The 15,847-nt window shown below is 41.8% G+C and overlaps 1 long non-coding RNA gene across 5 annotated transcripts; it reads left to right on the top strand.

Annotated features, from left to right (window-relative positions):
• The first annotated feature begins 12,688 nt into the window (after positions 1–12,688).
• On the top strand, positions 12,689–15,616 carry LOC109744171 (uncharacterized). 5 transcript variants are annotated; one of them, XR_012181413.1, is made up of 7 exons: positions 12,689–12,856; positions 13,214–13,277; positions 14,176–14,312; positions 14,384–14,464; positions 14,877–14,927; positions 15,002–15,104; positions 15,375–15,616. It is a non-coding gene; the product is annotated as an uncharacterized lncRNA (long non-coding RNA). The 5 variants fall into 5 exon arrangements; XR_012181412.1 differs by having other exon boundaries at positions 14,877–15,104; XR_006662212.2 differs by having other exon boundaries at positions 14,384–14,927.
• The last annotated feature ends 231 nt before the right edge of the window (positions 15,617–15,847 follow it).

Here is a 15,847-nt window from a genome sequence, read left to right as displayed (position 1 = left end):
TCCTATGGTGTCGATCTTTCATGTTTTGGAGGGGAAACGGGGAAGAACACAAAGATCACAAGAGGGAAATCACTCAAATAGACAAGACACAATCATACATGTGCTAAATCCACATACACACGGAGAGATGCATGATCCAAAATCAACAATGGAGGATACAAACGGTAGCTAGTTCATCACAATCCGTGAGGAGAAAGGTCTTGAATCCTAGGAGGATCTTCACATAAAGGCACTTGGGGGATCTTCTCACATGGAGGCCTTGATCTCCATGAGAGTAGGTAAGTGAATGAGCAAAGCTCTATCTCTAATGAGCTAATCCTTTGCTAACCCTAGATGAAGAAGGGGTAGTCTATATATAGTGCTAGTACAAGTTGGGGCGAGATTAGGGTACATGGGCCTTTCGGCCGGTTTAGGTTTGGCAGACGCCGAATGTCCGGGCTCTCTTCGGCCGATTCCAGCTGTTCTCTAGATAGTAGGGGCCGGATTTTCGGGCGGGGGCTTAATGTCCGGGCGGCTCGAGGCTGGGCCAGATATGCGGTCGCTGTAGCTTCTGGGCTGCTGGGTTGCTGCTGTTGCGGCTGGCTTCAGGTGCCGGATGTCCGGCCGCTATAGACGTTTAGCGGTTCCTCTCATCGTGCTCCTTCATTCGTGTATTTAGGGACTTGTCCATCACCACGAGCATCTCCCAGAGAGTCTTCTTGATACCTAAACACACATAGCATTCCGGATTGAGATATTAGTCATGTCTCACGTGGGTCATACGGAATGTCACTAAAAAGAGATGTCACCTCGGTCTGGATAACTTGAAATATTCAAACATCCAATAGTATCCGTGAACGAAGAAAGTACTTACTTATTATTCGTCTAGACGTGAGTCTCTTCACTTCTTCAGCAGAGTTGGCTTCTCTTCAGAATAAACTGGAATTGCTTGGTTCGTACGTACTCCTACATGGTAACGTACACGTGCTTTGTAACCCGATCTAGTGATAAGCTGTAATCTAACCAAATTCCGTACCTAACTGGCAAACAAACGTGCTTTGTAAGTTTGTAACCCGATCTAGTGACAAGCCGTACACGTGCTTCAGCCGACAATCCTGCTGGTTTCTCTCGTCTACAACCGTCCGGCATCTCCTTTCCTACGATCGATATCTGTCATACTGTAGTTTTTTCTTTTATTTTGAACAGCGTCATACCGTAGTATACATGCGTGATATACGTCTGTTCTTTTGCTAGGCGCAGTTATACTGGGGCCACCATGCAATGCCAGAAGATTTTTTTGAGTTGCCCACAGCGAGAAGCTGACGCGTGTGACATGCATCGAGCCAACAAGGAGAGCGCGCGTTTCCCGAGGCGTCCACATCAAGGCTTCCGGCTTTGCGCGGTCGGTCTACGCTCTACGGCCGTGTGGCCGTGGCGGCGAGTGCCGCCGGCGTGTGGACGTGTAAAGTTTGGATGCCGAGTGATTGATGCAGATCATCTGCTGGATCTTGGTGACTGTTGTTGCTGATACATCCATCGTTTGGCTTTACTTATCAACTTATGTGTTGGCGTTTTCTCTGATTAAGATATGCCTCCGCACCTCTGTTTCTTTCTAGCGTCGGTTAAAACAAGATGTTCGGGAGCTGTCTGTACGTGTACCACCTGATATGATATGATGAGGACAGTAAAGGATGGCAATCCCTCGGGTTTTGCACGGGCCGAGTCATGAAGATATATACATGACTTTTGGATTATGCTCATGCTCATACCTAATGGATGTCCATGTGCATTTATGTACGAACTAGCAAAAGGCCTATGCGTTACAACGGAAAAAAAAATCGTAATCTCCAATGATCATGGTCACATTTTGCTGCATCACCGAGATACACTATCACTCTCAATTTCGTGAAATCATGAACATTTTCTCAACCTCATGAACATATTTGAAATCGTGAACATTTTTCAAATTTAATGTACACTTCTACAAATTTTAAACATTTTCTAAAATAAAGAACTTTTTTTGAACTCATGAACATTTTATACTATTTGCAAACATTTTAAAAAATTGTTGAACATTTTTTAAATAATTTTCTTGAATCGTTGAACATTGTTTTGGAAATTCGTGGAACCATTTTTGAAATTCACGAATTTTTTATTTAACAAACATTTTTTTGATTGAATGAACATTTTTTGAAATGCATGATCATTTTTTGAATCAGCGAACAGTATATGAATGAATAAACTATTCTGTAAGTCAAGAGCAATTTTGAATTTTTAGAATTTTTTCCGTCCATGAGCATTTTTTAATTGGCAAATTTTTGTTCTTTCATTAACATTTTTTAATACACCAACTTTTCAAAAATCATGAACATTTTTTGATTTCCCGAGCATTTGTTTGCAAAATTTTGAACATTTTTAGAATAAGCAAAAAAATTGAATCCAAAAACATTTTATGATTTATTAAACATTTTATTTCAAAATTATCATTTTTAAAATTTTTGAAACTTTTTTAGAGTCTCAAATTATTTAAAATAGAAAAAACGAAAACAGAAAACAGAAAGAAAAAAAATTCTAAATACAGGCCGCCCGGACATGGGCCCGCCCAAATGGACGCAGTACGTCTTCACCCGGCGCGTAGAGCGCAATGTAGGAGGTCCCCCGGGCAAGGGATTCTTCTATGTGAAACATTTTTTATCACTTGTAGGTGACATTGGTGGGTAATATTTTGCATCTTTGGGGCAATTTCCTTGACGTACCGCAAGAAGTAATAGCCCTTTCTTATAAGGTATAGATAATAGTATAATACCATGTGAAATAGCAGGTGAACTTAGTATTTTTTTTATATACATCATTCACAACATATTATATTTATTTAGAGAGTTAGCGCTTAAAATTATCAAGTACTCCCTCCGTCCCTTAATATATGACATTTTTACAGTTCAATTTTTTTAACCGGACATTACCCCTTTCCATTACTACGACATAACGGAAATACACCAATGTCCAGAGAATGATGCGGGAAAGAGGAAAGCGGGTTCAAGCATCGCCGGGAAACCCACTGTGAGCACTCGCCATCGAGATTACTCACCGTGTGGCGAAAACCCGACGACACTATTCATCCTAAGTCATTACATCAAAGCCACCGCACTGTCTAGCTTAATCCACTAATAAGATCGCTCACACATGAACATGAAAAGATATCGACCCCAGCAGGAGGGGAATAGACGAGCCAAATTGATATCTGATGCGGAGAAGGAGAAGTTTTGCCATCCATTAGCGAGCCCCATCATCCTGATTTGCGGCAGCATAGATTTGCATCAGTCTCGAGGCGTTGTTCTGCAGCATGATTCCCCATGTCCTCAGATCAGCCGCATCCTCCTGCTTCATCAGACCTGCCTGATAACATAGAAGAGCACAAGTAGAGAAAATGCATTCAAACGGGGTTTTAAGTGGTCTGAACTCGAATGTAGCTCTGTTACAACATGTCCATGTTGCCCAGCAAAAAGCTGCATTGCGAACCGTATAGAATATCTCTCCTCCTCGGAAGAAGGAGCACCAGGAATAAGCTTGCCACATATTGTCAGGGCATAGTTCTGTACCAAACATGCACGCAACAACTCTCCATGTCACCCTGGCAATTGGACAAGTAAAAAACAAGTGCTGGGAGGTTTCTCTTTCCTCGCAGAACGAGCATTTAGGCTCCCCTTTCCACCCCCGATGTTTCATCACATCTCTAGTCAGTACCGCATCCTCTGACAGTTGCCACATAATGATTTGTATTTTCAATGGAATGCAAGCTTTCCATATCCATCGGTAGTCACATCCTCAGATATTCTTTTCCAGGAAAGAGTACACAGATCTAGTCGTAAAGTAGGATTTAGGCCCAAAGCCCACCTGATGATGTCACTTTCCTTGGAGACACATACTTCTTTACCTGCAGCAATGATTTTTTGCCATTGTTCATTAAGCTCATGGTTTAATCTCCTTCGAAAGAAGGACAAACGATCAGCCTCCAAGCAATTATCCACAGTACAGTTGGGATAGTTGCAAATGGAGAACAAACGAGGGAATTGGTCAGCAAAAGGTGCTTGACCATCAATAGATCCATCCATAACCTGGCAATGTTACCAGATTGAATACACTCGCCTCCCAGTCATATATAGATTCTTAACTTTCATAATTGCTTTCCAACACGGGGAATCATTGATCCTTTCTTTAATGGATGCTATTGTATCTCTGCGAAAATATTTGGCTTTGACAATTTCTTGCCAAAGTCCCTTTTTAGTTTCAAGCTTCCACCACCATTTAGCAAGCAAGCATAGATTCTGTTTATGAAGATCTTTAACCGCCAAACCCCTTTTGTCTTTAGACCTACAGATCCTGGCCCACTTAACTAAGTAATAACGTTTCTTATTCTTAGTAACTTGCCAGAAGAACCTCCTCCTATGTTTGTCAAGTCTCTCTATCATGGTTTTAGAGAGGAGAAACATGGATAGGTAGTAATAAGCAATGCTAGAAATATTAACACTGAGCAAGGTTAGTCTTCCCCTGAAGAAGCGTTGCTCCCTAAACCAGAATCACATCTTTTCATATATCTGGCTTCCAAAAACTCCCAGTCCACCCCTCGCAAAGAGGAGTAACTTACAGGAAAATGTCCAATCTGCCAGCTAAAAATATCAGCATAAGTTTTCAGAATATTGTCATCTCCACCAACACACAAAATCTCACTCTTCTGGAAGTTAATTTTCAATCCTGACGTAAGTTCAAACAAATAAAGTAGCAACTTTAGATTTAGGGCTTTCTCTGGGTCATGCTCTATGCACAAAACTGTATCATCTGCATATTACAGTATGGCCACACCATTTCCACCAAATCAGGTGCCAAGCCAACAAGCAGACCTTGTTTTTGTGCTTGCAACACCATTTTGCACAAGCATTCATCAACAATATTGAACAAAAAAGGGGATATTTGAATCCCCCTGCCTCACCCCCTTGAAACTTTGAAAGTAGGGCCCTAGTGTGTTGTTCGATTTAACATTCACAGTTCAAATTAAACTGCAAAAATGTCATATATTATTAAGGGACGGAGGTAGTAGGTGATACATCTTCTATGGTTGTAGTTCGAGTTAGGTGTTCGTGTGGGCACCGCTCTACTCTTGCAGATGTCTTTGTGATTCTTGTCTCAATGTTAGTGTTTTGGGTGAATACCCTTGTTTGTGTCGGACTATCGCAACGGCGACGCTTTGTGTTGTTCTCCCTCCTCCCACGATGGCGTTGTCGTGGAGCTTAGTTGTCTTAGGGCGTGGTGTAGCACTATCTCCAAACCTTTGTGTGTTCTTTTTGGGCAACTTAGTCGTGTGTGTTTTATGTTGTCCGGTTATCTCCTAATCTGCTTTGTATAAGAGGGCCGCCTCACTATCTTTTATCGTTTATATGTGTACCTTGGTTTGTGTTTTGTCTATAAAGTGGGGCGAGAGCCTATTTCCAGATACATCTTCGATGGTCTACATGTCATATGTAATAGACAATTTAATTGTTTCCTTGTTTAAATATTAGTCATGTGACATGCGAGTAACTTGAAATTCCCCTGAAAGGTAGAAACTACACCTAGAGCAATATGTAGGAGGCCCCTCTTTTAGAAAAGCTGAATTGGTGTTGTTCCTCTAAATCTTGGACTCTAAACTATCCCAACACTTCTGTCCAGGCCCTTTTAGACCTATTTCTTATCATGTGCCATGATCGTCCAAATTGTCACATCTATCCCTAAGTCTAATTTATTCAGGTATGAAATGTAACGGATAGAGAAAATTAGGATAACATTTAAGCATAGCATTAAACTTTAGGGTCCTCAATTACTCCTTGTGCAATAACAGAAATTCAGGACACAATAGTATCAATTAACACAAGGAAGCGACTTCAACACCTGATCAGAGAGTATAATTCATAGATTGAAATCTAGGGTTAGAATTGGATGATGATGAAAATTTTGATGGTGATGATGAAGAAGATGATGATGATCCTCAAGAGGAAAAAAGTGTTCGTGATGTCGATGATTTCCCCCACCCAGAGGGGAAGGAACCTAGAGAAAAAACCCTCTGGCAGCAAGAAAGTGCTCCACTAAGTGTATGGATCATGGATGGCGGCGAAAAAAATCCTATAAAATAAACGTGGGGATTTTGGAGTAATATAGGACCATGGGTTCCGAAGAGCGGTCTTTAATATAGGGCACGCTACCATTTGGCACGACCCAAGGGTTGGCCACATGGTCGGGACATGAGGGCCCCACAGGGGCCACCTCAAGTGGTCACTGCCCCTGGCTCTCTTCCAGCATGAAAATAATTCAAGTGTTTCTCTTGGATTCTTTCGGTCTTCGAGAAATTGTTTTCTTCACTGATCTTTTTTAGTGCTTTTTGCAGCTTTCTGGTAATTTCCCCTCCTCCAGTACAACATGTAAATTAAGAGTGAAAATGCTTTAGACTGATGTGATAGTGTGCAAAATATCATTAATAATGAGCGATTTATACTAAGAAATAGTGATGCAAAATGGAGGTATCACCCACCTCCAAGGATAATATGCCCAAGTGCACCCAAGATGTGGCTGACCATCTTGGATTTATCCAAGATTGTCACAAGGACATCCACCATATGGTTAAAGAGGAGAGGGTGGGATAGGACCCCCTACCTCACCCTACACGAAGAGGTAAAATAGGGCCCCACCTCCCCATTCACATCGATGGTGGTGCTACCAGTCATGACCATCTGCATGATCCAACAACACCAGCCATCAACAAACCCCCTCCGCTCCAAGACTTGGTCGAGGAAGGACCAGTCCAAACGAGCGCAAGTCTTCTGGAAATCAAGTTTAAAGAACGCGTTCTTCCGGCACTACACTTTCACCTCATGGACAATCTCATGAAGTGCCAGGATCCCGTGAATGTTTCACCCTTTAAGGAAGTTGAACTGGTAAGGATGTGTGAGGCGTTCCACTACTGGGGTGAACCGTGTTGGGGAACGTAGTAATTCAAAAAAATTCCTACGGTCACGCAAGATCTATCTAGGAGAAGCATAGCACTGAGAGGGGAGAGTGTGTCCACGTACCCTCGTAGACCAAAGCGGAAGCGTTAGTTAACGTTGATGTAGTCGAACATCTTCACAATCCAACCGATCCAAGTACCGAACGTACGGCACCTCCGTGTTCAGCACACGTTCAGCTCGATGACGTCCCTCGTGCTCTTGATCCAGTCGAGGGAGAGTTCCGTCAGCACGACAGCATGGCAACGGTGTTGGTAATGTGATCCGCGCAGGGCTTCGCCTAAGCACTACGACGCTATGACCGAAGGAGTAAACTATGGAGGGGGGGCACCGCACACGGCTAAGAAACAACTGTTGTTTCTTTGGGGTGCCCCCGCCCCCGTATATAAAGGGGGGGAGGAGGAGGCCGGCGGCCTAGGAGGAGCACGCCAAGGGGGGAGTCCTACTTGGACTCCCAGTCCAAGTAGGATTCGGCCCCCCTCCTTCCTTCCAACAGAGGGGGAAAGTGGAAAGAGGTGGAGAGGGAGAAGGAAAGGGGGGCCGCGCCCCCTACCCCTTGTCCAATTCGGATTGGGCTTGGGGGGGGGGAACGCCACCTCCTGTGGCTGACTCCTCCTCTCCACTGTGGCCCATGAGGCCCATTAACTTTCCCGGGGGGTTCCGGTAACCTCCCGGTACTCCAGAAAATCCCCGATCTTCTTCAGAACCATTCCGGTGTCTGTATATAACCTTCCAATATTTGAATCTTTACCTCTCAACCATTTCGAGACTCCTCGTCGTGTCCGTGATCTCATCCGGGACTCCGACAAAACACATAACTAATAATACAAATCGTCATCGAACGTTAAGCGTCCGGACCCTACGGGTTCGAGAACTATGTAGACATGACCGAGACACATCTCCGGCCAATAAACAATAGCGGAACCTGGATGCTCATATTGGCTCCTACATATTCTACGACGATCTTTGTCGGTCAAACCGCATAACAACATACGTCATTCCCTTTGTCATCGGTATGTTACTTGCCCGAGATTCGATCGTCAGTATCAACATACCTACTTCAATCTCATTACCGGCAAGTCTCTTTACTCGTTCCGTAATGCATCATCCCGTAACTAACTCATTATTCACATTGCTTGCAAGGCTTATAGTGATGTGCATTACCGAGAGGGCCCAGAGATACCTCTCCGATACACGGAGTGACAAATCCTAATCTCGATCTATGCCAACTCAAAAAACACCTTCGGGGACACTTGTAAAGAATCTTTATAATCACCCAGTTACGTTGAGACGTTTGATAGCACACAAAGTGTTCCTCCGGTATTCGGGAGTTGCATAATCTCATAGTCAGAGGAATATGTATAAGTCATGAAGAAAGCAATAGCAATAAAACTAAATGATCATTATGCTAAGCTAACAGATGGGTCTTGTCCATCACATCATTCTCTAATGATGTGATCCCGTTGATCAAATGACAACACATGTCTATGGTGAGGAAACTTAACCATCTTTGATCAATGAGCTAGTCAAGTAGAGGCATACTAGGGACACTCAGTTTTGTCTATGTATTCACATGTACTAAGTTCCTGGTTAATCCAATTCTAGCATGAATAATAAACATTTATCATGATATAAGGAAATATAAATAACAACTTGATTATTGCCTCTAGGGCATATTTCCTTCAGTCTCCCACTTGCACTAGAGTCAGTAGTCTAGATTACATAGTAATGATTCTAACACCCATGGAGTCTTGGCGCTGATCATGTTTTGCTCGTGGAAGAGGCTTAGTCAACGGGTCTGCAATATTTAGATCCGTATGTATTTTGCAAATCTCTATGTCTCCCTCCTTGACTTGATTGCGGATGGAATTGAAGCGTCTCTTGATGTGTTTGGTTCTCTTGTGAAATTTGGATTCCTTCGCCAAGGCTATTACTCCAGTATTGTCAAAAAAGATTTTCATTGGACCCGATGCACTAGGTATTACACCTAGATCGGATATGAACTCCTTCATTCAGGCTCCTTCATTTGCTACTTCCTAAGCAGCTATGTACTCCGCTTCACACATAGATCCCGCCACGATGCTCTGCTTGGAACTGCACCAACTGACAGCTCCACCATTCAATATAAATACATATCCAGTTTGTGACTTAGAGTCATCCGGATCAGTGCCAAAGCTTGCATCGACGTAACCATTTACGACAAGCTGTTTGTCACCTCCATAAATGAGAAACATATCCTTAGTCCTTTTCAGGTATTTCAGGATGTTTTGGACCGCTGTCCAATGGTCCACTCTTGGATTACTCTGGTACCTCCCTGCTAAACTTATAGCAAGGCACACATCAGGTCTGGTACACAGCATTGCATACATGATAGAACCTATGGCTGAGTCATAGGGAATGACTTTCATTTTCTCTCTATCTTCTGCAGTGGTCGGGCATTGAGTCTGACTCAACTTCACACCTTGTAACACAGGCAAGAACCCTTTCTTTGACTGATCCATTTTGAACTTCTTCAAAACTTTATCAAGGTATGTGCTTTGTGAAAGTCCAATTAAGCGTCTTTATCTATCTCTATAGATCTTGATGCCCAATATATAAGCATCTTCACCGAGGTCTTTCATTGAAAAATTCTTATTCAAGTATCTTTTTATGCTATCCAGAAATTCTATATCATTTCCGATCAACAATATGTCATCCACATATAATATCAGAAATGCTACAGAGCTCCCACTCACTTTCTTGTAAATACAGGCTTCTCCAAAAGTCTGTATAAAACCATATGCTTTGATCACACTATCAAAGCGTATATTCCAACTCCGAGATGCTTGCACCAGTCCATAAATGGATCGCTGGAGCTTGCACACTTTGTTAGCACCTTTAGGATCGACAAAACCTTCTGGTTGCATCATATACAACTCTTCTTTAAGATATCCATTAAGGAATGCGGTTTTGACATCCATTTGCCAAATTTCATAATCATAAAATGCGGCAATTGCTAACATGATTCGAACAGACTTAAGCATCGCTACGGGTGAGAAGGTCTCATCGTATTCAACTCCTTGAACTTGTTGAAAACCTTTCGCAACAAGTCGACCTTGGTAGACTGTAACATTACCGTCAGCGTCAGTCTTCTTCTTGAAGATCCATTTATTCTCTATGGCTTGCCGATCATTGGGCAAATCAACCAAAGTCCATACTTTGTTCTCATACATGGATCCCATCTCAGATTTCATGGCCTCAAGCCATTTTGCAGAATCTGGGCTCATCATCACTTCCTCATAGTTCGTAGGTTTGTCATGGTCAAGTAACATGACCTCCAGAACAGGATTACCGTACCACTCTGGTGCGGACCGTACTCTGGTTGACCTACGAGATTCGGTAGTAATTTGATCTGAAGTTTCATGATCATCATCATTATCTTCCTCACTAATTGGTGTAGGAATCACTGGAACTGACTTCTGTGATGAACTACTTTCTAATTCGGGAGAAGGTACAATTCATCAAGTTCTACTTTCCTCCCACTCACTTCTTTCGAGAGAAACTCCTTCTCTATAAAGGATCCATTCTTAGCAACGAATATCTTGCCTTCGGATCTGTGATAGAAGGTGTACCCAACAGTCTCCTTTGGGTATCCTATGAAGACGCATTTCTTCGATTTGGGTTCGAGCTTACCAGGTTGAAGCTTTTTCACATAAGCATCGCGGCCCCAAACTTTAAGAAACGACAGCTTAGGTTTCTTGCCAAACCACAGTTCATATGGTGTCGTCTCAATGGATTTAGATGGTGCCCTATTTAATGTGAATGCAACCATCTCTAAAGTATAACCCCAAAATGATAGTGGTAAATCGGTAAGAGACATCATAGATCGCACCATATCTAATAAAGTACGGTTACGACGTTCGGACACACCATTACGCCGTGGTGTTCCAGGTGGCGTGAGTTGCGAAACTATTCCACATTGTTTCAAATGAAGACCAAACTCATAACTCCAATATTCACCTCCACGATCAGATCGTAGAAACTTTATTTTCTTATTACGATGATTTTCTACTTCACTCTGAAATTCTCTAACTTATGTTTCATTAAGTAGATATACCCATATCTGCTCAAATCATCTATGAAGGTCAGAAAATAACGATACCCGCCGCGATCCTCAACACTCAGTGGACTGCATACATCAGTATGTATTATTTCCAATAAGTCAGTTGCTCGCTCCATTGTTCCGAAGAACAGAGTCTTAGTCATCTTGCCCATGAGGCATGGTTCGCAAGCATCAAGTGATTCATAATCAAGTGATTCCAAAAGTCCATCAGCATGGAGTTTCTTCATGCGCTTTACACCAATATGACCTAAACGGCAGTGCCACAAATAAGTTGCACTATCATTATTAACTTTGCATCTTTTGGCTTCAATACTATGAATATGTGTATCACTACAATCGAGATTCAACAAAAATATTATCAAGATATTACTCATATAAATAGAACAACTATTATTCTCTAATTTAAATGAATAACCGTCTCGCATTAAACAAGATCCAGATATAATGTTCATGCTCAACGCTAGCACCAAATAACAATTATTTAGGTCTAAATCTAATCCAGATGGTAGATGTAGAGGTAGCGTGCCGACGACGATCACATCAACTTTGGAACCATTTCCCACACGCATCATCACCTCATCCTTAGCCAATCTTCGTTTAATCCATAGCTCCTGTTTCGAGTTGCAAATATGAGCAATAAAACTAGTATCAAATACCCATGCGCTACTACAAGCATTAGTAAGGTACATATCAATAACATGTATATCAAATATACCTTTCACTTTGCCATCCTTCTTATCCGCCAAATACTTGGGGCAGTTCCGCTTCCAGTGACCAGTCCCTTTGCAGTAGAAGCACTCAGTTTCAGGCTTAGGTCCAGACTTGGGCTTCTTCACTTGAGCAGCAACTTGCTTGCCGTTCTTCTTGAAGTTCCCCTTCTTCCCTTTGCCCTTTTTCTTGAAACTAGTGGTCTTGTTAACCATCAACACTTGATGCTCCTTCTTGATTTCTACCTCCGCAGCCTTTAGCATTGCGAAGAGCTTGGGAATTGTCTTATCCATCCCTTGCATATTATAGTTCATCACGAAGCTTTTATAGCTTGGTGGCAGTGATTGAAGAACTCTGTCAATGACACTATCATCAGGAAGATTAACTCCCAGTTGAGTCAAGTGGTTGTGGTACCCAGACATTCTGAGAATGTGTTCACTGACAGAACTATTCTCCTCCATCTTGCAGCTATAGAACTTATTAGAGACTTCATATCTCTCAATTTGGGCATTTGGTTGAAATATTAACTTCAACTCCTGGAACATCTCATATGCTCCATGACGTTCAAAACGTCTTTGAAGTCCCGACACTACAACAAAAACACCCCTATAGCAACGCATACCTACCAACGAAATAATAGCATGTGTTGTTGGGTCCACCTCCCACGTTCCATGAAGAGCTAACCTCCCCTACCCCTTCGCACCTCCACATTATCTGTGCCTCCTCCGTGCAAATAGCACCCAACAGATTTGTGTATATAGAAAAAAACATATCTTTCCTCCCACCACCTATCTCCACTGATTCATCTCTCCCATCGGCCTGGATCCCCTAACCTTCCCCCCCCCCCCCCCCCCCCCCCCCCCCCCGCGGAGACGCTCTCCATGCCTCTCACGCGCCCCCGCATCCATGGGTCGCCAGCGCGGCTCCGCTCCTCATCTGGTGTGATTGATCGGCGTCTCCGCATGCGCCGCAGCTGAATTGGACGCCGACGGTTCTACTGCGCCTCGGCTACATCGACTTCGATGCCGATGGTTCGGTAAGGCACTCCTCCCATCTTCTCTTATCCTTCTAGCCACTGCCCACCTAAATGGCTGCCGCACATCACGCGCGAGTCCGAAGGTGCTACGTGCACGACACACACACCGCCTCTGTGCCCCTTCCCCGGCATCTTAGTGTTGTTCGACGCCGCCGCCTGACCCTCTGTTGCGGCAGGCAGCCGATGCCCCCCCCCCCCCCCCCCCCCCCCCCCCAACCATGGTCTTGATAGTGCCTCCATCATCTCTGTGAACTCCTGTTGCGATTGCGAGTTCCTCTTGTGGTTAAAATAATTGTACATCTTCTCTGCCTAGTTGATATGTAGGTAGTGTGTTTTCCTCTTCTGGTTGATATGCAGGTAATGGATGCCCATTGGATGTTGATGTCATATAGGAAAGAGGGAAGCACCCCAATGCATTGCAGTTGAGTTTGAGAAATAATTGTTCTTATAATGCAAGTTGGGCTCTGTTAATTGACGAATTCTATTTTAGAAGCCCACTTTTATAGGAAAATGTAGGTGCCACAATCTTGACCACCCTGTTAAGATATTCAAGACCTGATTTAGATTGACCTTGTAGTTTTGATTTGTTGAATCACAAGCTAACAAGAATCTGTTGTATGCCTGCACCGAATCATTTAAAAATATGTGCTTTCAACAACTGTTTATATATCAACTCCTCCAAATTAGGAACACAGCTAATGACACCATATGTGAGTCTGGTACTGCATTTGTGAGCAGTTTTGCTGAATAAGTACTGAGCAAATGACACGATATTTATTAAAAATAAGGAACTTCTTTTGTCTACTGACAACCATCACAATTAAGTAATTTAGTTTTTGGTGAAAAATGAAATGACTTGATTGTTATACAGTTAGAAGATTTCCCTTTTCTTTTTAGTGTGCATTATGAATTAAATTAAAAGTATGCATTTAACTTTTAGTAGTGCATGTCCAAGTCAGCTGTAATGCAAATCACAAACTAAAAGACTTACATCTAGAGAAATGACATCGCCTAGTGCTCAGCATACTTAGTACTTGAATAGGAGCAACATTATGTAATACATATATATCTGCTTGTGAGTTGTGAATTGCTCCCTCGGTCCCATAATGTAAGACGTTTTTTTATAATGTAAGCCGTTTTTTGACACTAGTGTAGTAACAAAAAATGTCTTATATTATGGGACGGAGGGAGTAAATGACTAAAACACTTTGTATTATGATATGCATAAAAAAACTGGTAGTAGTTTGCATGTGTTGTAGTTTGATTGCGTTTATCTTGTTCTGTCATGAAAGTTAACAATGAGTTTATGTGATATTCAGGGGTGCTGTTCAAAGAAGTAGGTAGCTTGCATGAATTCTTCTTGCGGGAATTGTGCAGAACTGCAAAATCCAGGACAATTTGGTCTCCCCATAACCACTTTGGTGTCCTGTTATGGAACAAGTTATACACCACTCTGGTACATCTAATGTTCACTTGTCTTTTATGTGTATTGATAGTGTTCGTATCTAATTCTCATGTAACTCCCAGCTAGCTTAGTAACTAGAAAACCCCGACAAGATCCTCTGTATGATATCTCAAATTTGGATCCAAGCTCAAGAAGGAATACAGGTAGAGCTACTGTTGACTTCCTCTATATATATATATATATGTATTGCAGGAACGTTAGTACTGTTGATATTTGAATTTTGTTATATTAACAAAAATAGTTCAAACTATTTGTATGGGATGTCCAACAGTGCAAACGATGTGTATGACCTATGTATATCTCTAGAGTTTGATTGCAAAATATGCAGATATAGTCAAGTGATATGGGTGTATCTTGAACGTGGTTTATGGAAGAAAATAATTTCTATGGAAGCATTCTATATTTTTTATATAGATATTATGAAATACAACCTTTTCAAGTACATTTTTACAGATAATTCCATTTAGCATGGATGAACATCAATTTTTCAATGGCGCGAAAACTATTGTATATTGTTATTAGTGGGATATCTTTTAGTCTTCACTCTTGTAATAGGCCTACTCGAGACTTCATGTACGTCAACTTGCATGTCTACAATAGCCAAAGGTGAAATCACTTCTGTCATCACCTCTTCACAGAACATGTTTTCATTGTATTCTCATCGCATTTTTGATTTTCAGAGATGTAGAAATGGTGATCGTTTATTACATCTTCAAATTCTGGAAAATATATAAGCACAATCCAACTCCCCGTTGGCTGAGAGAAAATCTGTTTGTTACAGTGGTAAGTACTTACCTAGATTTAAAACTGAGGTTGTTAACTTTTGAAATGAATTGTGAGCAATCTGTGTTATGCTACAATAGAAAAATATGATCAGTTGATATGACCACTAAAAAATGTCACAAGTATTGATCATGTAGCTAGATTATTTATCGTATGGCCTTCAACCTTGCATATGTTGCTTCTCTTCTAAATTTTATTGCTCTATTAACCTATTTTTTATTGTTTCTCTAATGATACATCACTCATGTCAGCCTTTTTTTATTACTGTAGATCACCCGGATAATTGAATGGTGCATGGCCAAGTTGTTGTGGAGAATGGGGGCTAATTTGTTGATTGCAAGGTGGGGAATGGGGGCCAAGTTGTTGATTGCAAGGTGGAGAATGGGGCTACTACCAAATAGTTTTACATTCACATTGTAGAACATGACTTTCATGGTCAATGCATAGGAATCATTGGATTGTGTTCCATGTAATGCAACCTACATGATTTAATAAAGAGATCTTTCTGTTTACTGGATGTGTCACTCGTATGCAGTATCAATGTTGATTTATTCATTATTGTTGCTAATGTATAAAATAGTAACATACAAGGGTCGCACTAATCTGTTATGTTCATTTCAAAATGAGTTCATGTATCACCAACGCATACGAAGCGTTGTTAGGCTGCAACTATATTTGTTGCTACCCTGCAACGCTTCTTCACGTCGATTCCCAACACAATTATATACGTTGTTGTAGACCCT

Source organism: Aegilops tauschii, chromosome 4 (assembly GCF_002575655.3).
Source record: "Aegilops tauschii subsp. strangulata cultivar AL8/78 chromosome 4, Aet v6.0, whole genome shotgun sequence".
Lineage (NCBI taxonomy): Eukaryota > Viridiplantae > Streptophyta > Magnoliopsida > Poales > Poaceae > Aegilops > Aegilops tauschii.
The sequence above is the reverse complement of the archived record's forward strand: the minus strand, read 5'-3'. Positions and strand labels throughout refer to the sequence as shown.